This window comes from Nerophis lumbriciformis, linkage group LG30 (assembly GCF_033978685.3).
Source record: "Nerophis lumbriciformis linkage group LG30, RoL_Nlum_v2.1, whole genome shotgun sequence".
In the NCBI taxonomy this organism is placed as follows: Eukaryota; Metazoa; Chordata; class Actinopteri; order Syngnathiformes; family Syngnathidae; genus Nerophis; species Nerophis lumbriciformis.
In genome coordinates this window covers 14,522,587-14,529,735 of record NC_084577.2, presented here as the reverse complement: position 1 = coordinate 14,529,735, position 7,149 = coordinate 14,522,587, and the positions used below count along the sequence as shown (strand labels likewise).

The 7,149-nt window shown below is 40.2% G+C and overlaps 1 long non-coding RNA gene across 2 annotated transcripts in view; it reads right to left on the bottom strand.

The window, feature by feature from the left end:
• Positions 1-793: 793 nt before the first annotated feature.
• Positions 794-7,149, bottom strand: part of LOC133572925 (uncharacterized) — a 20,306-nt gene continuing 13,950 nt past the window's right edge. The window contains exons 5-6 of one of the 2 annotated variants that reach the window (XR_009810596.2): positions 6,095-6,254; positions 794-1,275 (exon numbers count right to left, since the gene is read on the bottom strand). This is a non-coding gene — a long non-coding RNA (uncharacterized lncRNA). The remainder of the gene's footprint in view (positions 1,276-6,094; positions 6,255-7,149) is intronic. The other variant, XR_009810597.2, reaches the window with a different exon arrangement.

The window sequence follows — 7,149 nt, the reverse complement described above, 5'->3', positions numbered from 1 at the left end:
GGTGTATAATGTACAGTGTATTTTGTCAACAACTGTATGTGTGTAACGTATTTCTTGTGCTGAGCAATCATAAAACGGCTGCGAAGACGCACTGTGTGAGGCTCGCAGTAATCCCGCCTCCTGGTGGTAGAGGGCGCTAGTGATCCCAGAGATCATTCTTGCGACTACTCGGCTGCAGAAGAAGTGACAAAAAGTAGCAACAATTAGCAGTGATCGTTTATTTTTTCCTCTCGCCTGGACTATTAACATGGAGGATTACATATCGAAAATAAAACAGTTTTCTAAACTGGACTTTCAATCGAAGCAGGAGGTAATACTTAAAGGAAGATCCCCATCGAGACAGAGAGACTTTTAAAACTGAAGAAAGATAAGGAAGACTTCCATAAACAAGTTATCGATGCTTTTGTTCAAAAGGAGCAGCGCATGGACTTCATTTATAAGTAAAGGTAAGACCATAATAACGTTTTTTTTTTAATTAAATGTGCTTTTTTGTGTGCTACAGTTTGTATGTGTAAAGTTAAAGTTAAGTTAAAGTACCAATGATTGTCACACACACACTAGGTGTGGTGAAATTTGTCCTCTGCATTTGACCCATCCCCTTGACCACCCCCTGGGAGGTGAGGAGAGCAGTGGGCAGCAGCGGTGCCGCGCCCGGGAATCATTTTTGGTGATTTAACCCCCAATTCCAAACCTTGATGCTGAGTGCCAAGCAGGGAAGAATGCTGGTATGAGCTTTTAAACATAACCCGTTAACTGCTGCCAATCAAATGGTGAATAAGATCTTCTTTAGGGTTAATATGTTTGTAAATCTGACTGTGATGAAGTCAGTGCCTCACCAGCCATCAACCTCACCGCACGTCACTGCTATCTACTGTATATACATGCAACAAATTAGCTTTTGCGATTTTACAGGGTGATTTCAAAACCTCCAAATTGGGCAATCAAAACTCCGACTAAGACACATGTTACAATCAAACAGCTGGTGTTTAATAAGAATTGCAATCATTGAGCAAAGGACCCCCCCACTTGGTACCAGAACCATGGCATACACGGACAAGAATGCGAGATGCATTCACAGATATCGGGTTCCAATATTTTTGTGTAATTTTTATTTTCCCCAGGCACTGAAAACTGATCTCAGGTTTGCTCCTTTTTTAACATGTCATTGACAAACCAAAGAGTGGCGGAGCCTCTTTTATGATACAACTAAAAGGTTGATTCTCCTGCCGCCTTTCCTGCAAGCGTCCTCCTTCCAGTCTGCTGCTGAACCACCCTCTAAATTTGAATTGAAGACACAATAATGAGACAGCTGCATTCATAATAGTGCTGAGGAATTTGACAGTACTTCTCATCAACGTGAAATAATGTAAACGGTGGGTTGAGATAAGTGGAAAAATTATGCTGTTCAAATTCTTTAAATAAACCTCTGATTTAAACATGAAAATAAAGTTTTGCCTTCTTCGAGTTTTCCCTCATTCTCAGTCCAATCCCGGAAATCATTACAGAGCCAGGCCTTCTCAACCAACATCAGTGTGCGACCTCACCGATTTGCTTTTGGAAGAATGGTCGAAAATTCCTATAAACACACTCCGCAACCTTGTGGACAGCCTTCCTAGAAGAGTTGAAGCTGTAATAGCTGCAAAAGGTGGACCGACATCATATTGAACCCTATGGGTTAGGAATGGGATGGCACTTCAAGTTCATATGTGAGTCAAGGCAGGTGGCTAAATACTTTTGGCAATATAGTGTATCGAACCCTTGTTATGTGCATTTTAGACACAGTCCAAAGTGCATCTACAATGAAACCCACTTTTTACAATGAAACCCCTCCAGGATATTTATTTTTTCGAGTAGCTCATGTTTCTCGGTCAAGACGAACGTTTTGATACTCGAACGGTTCCAATTGGATGGAAACTGTGAGCTGTGGAGAGTGCAAAACGTTTGCGGCGGAATAATAAAAAATACAAACCCTGTTTCCATATGAGTTGGGAAATTGTGTTAGATGTAAATATAAACGGAATACAATGATTTGCAAATCATTTTCAACCCATATTCAGTTGAATATGCTACAAAGACAAGATATTTGATGTTCAAACTCATAAAAAAAATGTTTTTATGCAAATAATAATTAACTAAGAATTTCATGGCTGCAACACGTGCCAAAGAAGTTGGGAAAGGGCATATTCGCCACTGTGTTACATGGCCTTTCCTTTTAACAACACTGAGGAGACTGAGGAGACACATTTTTGAAGCTTCTCAGGGGGAATTCTTTCCCATTCTTGCTTGATGTACAGCTTAAGTTGTTCAACAGTCCGGGGGTCTCCGTTGTGCTATTTTAGGCTTCATAATGTGCCACACATTTTCAATGGGAGACAGGTCTGGACTACAGGCAGGCCAGTCTAGTACCCGCACTCTTTTACTATGAAGCCACGTTGATGTAACACGTGGCTTGTCATTGTCTTGCTGAAATAAGCAGGGGCGTCCATGGTAACGTTGCTTGGATGGCAACATATGTTGCTCCAAAACCTGTATGTACCTTCCAGCATTAATGGCGCCTTCACAGATGTGTAAGTTACCCATGTCTTGGGCACTAATACACCCCCATACCATCACAGATGCTGGCTTTTCAACTTTGTGCCTAAAACAATACGGAAGGTTCTTTTCCTCTTTGGTCCGGAGGACACGACGTCCAAAGTTTCCAAAAACAATTTGAAATGTGGACTCGTCAGACCACAGAACACTTTTCCACTTTGTATCAGTCCATCTTAGATGAGCTCAGGCCCAGCGAAGCCGACTGCGTTTCTGGGTGTTGTTGATAAACGGTTTTCGCCTTGCATAGGAGAGTTTTAACTTGCACTTACAGATGTAGCGACCAACTGTAGTTACTGACAGTGGGTTTCTGAAGTGTACCTTAGCCCATGTGGTGATATCCTTTACACACTGATGTCGCTTGTTGATGCAGTACAGCCTGAGGGATCGAAGGTCACGGGCTTAGCTGCTTACGTGCAGTAATTTCTCCATTCTCTGAACCCTTTGATGATATTACGGACTGTAGATGGTGAAATCCCTAAATTCCTTGCAATAGCTGGTTGAGAAAGGTTTTCTTAAGCTGTTCAACAATTTGCTCACGCATTTGTTGACAAAGTGGTGACCCTCGCCCCATCCTTGTTTGTGAATGACTGAGCATTTCATGGAATCTACTTTTATACCCAATCATGGCACCCACCTGTTCCCAATTTGCCTGTTCACCTGTGGGATGTTCCAAATAAGTGTTTGATGAGCATTCCTCAACTTTATCAGTATTTATTGCCACCTTTCCCAACTTCTTTGTCACGTGTTGCTGGCATCAAATTCTAAAGTTAATGATTATTTAAAAAAAAAAAAAGGTTTATCAGTTTGAACATCAAATATGTTGTCTTTGTAGCATATTCAAATGAATATGGGTTGAAAAGTATTTGCAAATCATTGTATTCCGTTTATATTTACATCTAACACAATTTCCCAACTCATATGGAAACGGGGTTTGTACATTGATAATTTTTTTTGGGTGTAGAATCCTCAAGATGTGAATGCTTGGGCATTCACACATATAATGAAAAAATAGTCAATAGTCAATGGAGCAGGAAGGAGGGGGGCAAAGTGTGCCTGAGTGAGCAATAGAAAGATGTGTTATTAGCACTGACCGACGAGAAAAAACGCTGCGCTCGCATGAATTCTGGGGAAATGGGAGTTATTTGATGGCGCTCGGACAAGAAACTGCAACAAAAGTGTCAAAACCATCACTGTATATCAATACGCCCTTTGTGAGCAATAAATACATAGACTTTGAATTTGTCTGTAAACATTTTCTGTCCTTTTTCCCCCCACGCAGATTCCCTGAATTTACTGTAACACAGAATAATTAAGAGCGGTAGACCAGATGGCGTTGAAACAAAGGAGTAAAATCGCATCGGGGTGACTCTGATGAAGTGGATGCCTTTCATTTGTTGCTGTACTGAACATGCCGTATGCTCAAACAAGGTCAGTGTTGGAAAACAGGTGGACTCCCGGGGTCTTAAATGAAAATTTGGGAGGAGAGGTGCATGTTTTCTTCTCGTTAAGTTTTCACAAAGCGCACAGGATCACATTTCCCCCAGAGGGGTTAGGTTCACAATCAGAGAGAATGGACTGACTCTCTTGCAGGTTGAACTGAGACACTTTAAAGGCCTACTGAAATGCGATTTTCTTATTTAAACGGGGATAGCAGGTCCATTCTATGTGTCATACTTGATCATTTCGCGATATTGCTATATTTTTGTTGAAAGGATTTAGTAGAGAACATCGACGATAAAGTTCCCAACTTTTGGTCGCTGGTAAAAAAGCCTTGCCTCTACCGGAAGTAGCAGACGAGTAGCGTGACGTCACAAGTTGTGGAGCTCCTCACATCTGCACATTGTTTACAATCATGGCCACCAGCAGCGAGAGCGATTCGGACCGAGAAAGCGACGATTTCCCCATTAATTTGAGCGAGGATGAAAGATTCGTGGATGAGGAAAGTGAGAGTGAAGGACTAGAGGGCAGTGGGAGCGATTCAGATAGGGAAGATGCTGTGAGAGGCGGGTGGGACCTGATATTCAGCTGGGAATGACTAAAACAGTAAATAAACACAAGACTCTATTAGCCACAACACAACCAGGCTTATATTTAATATGCCACAAATTAATCCCGCATAACAAACACCTCCCCCCTCCCGTCCCAATAACCCGCCAATACAACTCAAACACCTGCACAACACACTCAACCCCACAGCCAAAGTACCGTTCACCTCCCCAAAGTTTATACAGCACATATATTTCCCCAAAGTCCCCAAAGTTACGTACGTGACATGCACATAGCGGCACGCACGTACGGGCAAGCGATCGAATGTTTGGAAGCCGCAGCTGCATGCGTACTCACGGTACCGCGTCTGCGCAGCCAACTCAAAGTCCTCCTGGTATGAGTCTCTGTTGTCCCAGTACTCCACAGGCCAATGGTAAAGCTTGACTGTCATCTTTCGGGAATGTAAACAATGAAACACCGGCTGTGTTTGTGTTGCTACAGCCGCCCGCAATATACCGCTTCCCACCTACAGCTTTCTTCTTTGCTGTCTCCATTGTTCATTGAACAAATTGCAGATTGCAAGATTCACCAACACAGATGTCCAGAATACTGTGGAATTTTGCGATGAAAACAGACGACTTAATAGCTGGCCACCATGCTGTCCCAAAATGTCCTCTACAATCCGTGACGTCATGTGCCGGCGTCATCATACCGAGACGTTTTCAGCAAGGATATTTTGCGCAAATCCAGCCGTATTGGCATGTGTTGCAATGTTAAGATTTCATCATTGATATATAAACTATCAGACTGCGTGGTCGGTAGTAGTGGGTTTCAGTAGGCATTTAAAAGGATTTACTCATAAGTGACAGGTATAGATTGGTTGTTTTGTCATAGTGTCGGACAGTCGTTTGAAAATATACACTAGTAACTCAAAGGTGAGGCGAGGACTATATTTATACTTTCTAAATAAATGATGCGATAATGTTCTTCAGTCAAACAGGTGAAATTGAGTCTGGCAGAGTTTTAAAATGCTCCCATTGGTGTTTCATCGGAAGATGAAATGAATAATAATATCCAAATCAAATTACAGTATGTTATTAATGTAATTTACTCATTTTTCTTAACTGATGCACGAACATCATGCGGTTTATTCTGTACATACGTAGCACCATCTGCAACACAACTTGGGAATTTGGACTCATTTCATTAATCACACACAACGTTAGAGGGAGATATATATTATTTCAGCATATTTATTGGCGCCCAGAAAATGTGTCCCAATGCAGTTCAGTTTGGGCTTTTGAAGACTTTCCTTGCCTGGATGTGGGTTCAGATCAGGGCATATTGTTGGGGTTCGTGAAGGCCTTTGAGACACTTGTGATTAAGGGCTACAGTTTATAAATAAATTGTGAATGATTGAAGATTATTTTGAAATTTTTGATAAAACCAAAAGACCAATGAACATAAACATGCTTTTAAATTTTGAAAATAGGGGAGTAATAATTATGTGACATACCTCAATCGTGGGACGGTTTGATGTGTTTTTCCTGCTTCACTTCATTGCTGGAGTCAATTGTGTACACTTTCCTGACATTGGCTCTCTCGATGGCTTTCCTCTGGAATCCCTGGAGACTTGTTAGTTTGATCCTTTCCACATCCCTTGTTTGGAAAAAGACCTTCTTTAACAAAACCAATAACCATGTCAGCCACACATTTCCGAGGTTTATCCCTTTTATTTCTGTCAAAATCTGTGGTTAGTTGAACTTTTGCAACACATTGATGAGTAAATGTTTCTGATGTTTAATACAATTCATACTTTTTCAGCTTCAGCATGGTATGTTTTTTTTTTGCTAACCTTAAGAACCACGTTTAAGCATACAAACCAAAATGCTGAAGTATATGTTACACTGCAGAAAATGATGAGCCAACTATAGTGCCACATATACAGGGGAATAAAAGCATAATGTTTTTGGCTTGTAATGTTGGAAAGCCTGTTTGATTCAATGTCATACAAAAATCGTTTGTCCGAGTGACCAACTATTGTGCTGATGGTTAACATATTTTTTAGTAATAAGTATTTCTGCATATCTCTCTTTAGTATTATGAAAATCATTAGAATATGACATTTGCAAACACATCAAGTCTTTTGAACGGCTCTTTAAGTGAATGATGAGAACCGATTAACAGCTGTGAGCAATTCGTTTAGAAACGTTTTTTTTGGGGGGGCACATGCAAATTTTGCATCAGCAATTAACCACTCTGGTTAATTGCATGTCACCATACTGGCAAATGGATATATATATATATATATATATATATATATTTGTTTTGTTTTAAAATAGTTCATCCCAATTCTATTAAGTTTCTTTTAACTCTGACTCGTTTTCTTGTCCATTTGCCAGTATACAAAACATATATATATATATATATATATATATATATATATATATATATATATATATATATATATATATATATTTGTTTTGTTTTAAAATAGTTCATCCCAATTCTATTAAGTTTCTTTTAACTCTGACTCGTTTTCTTGTCCATTTGCCAGTATACAAAACATAT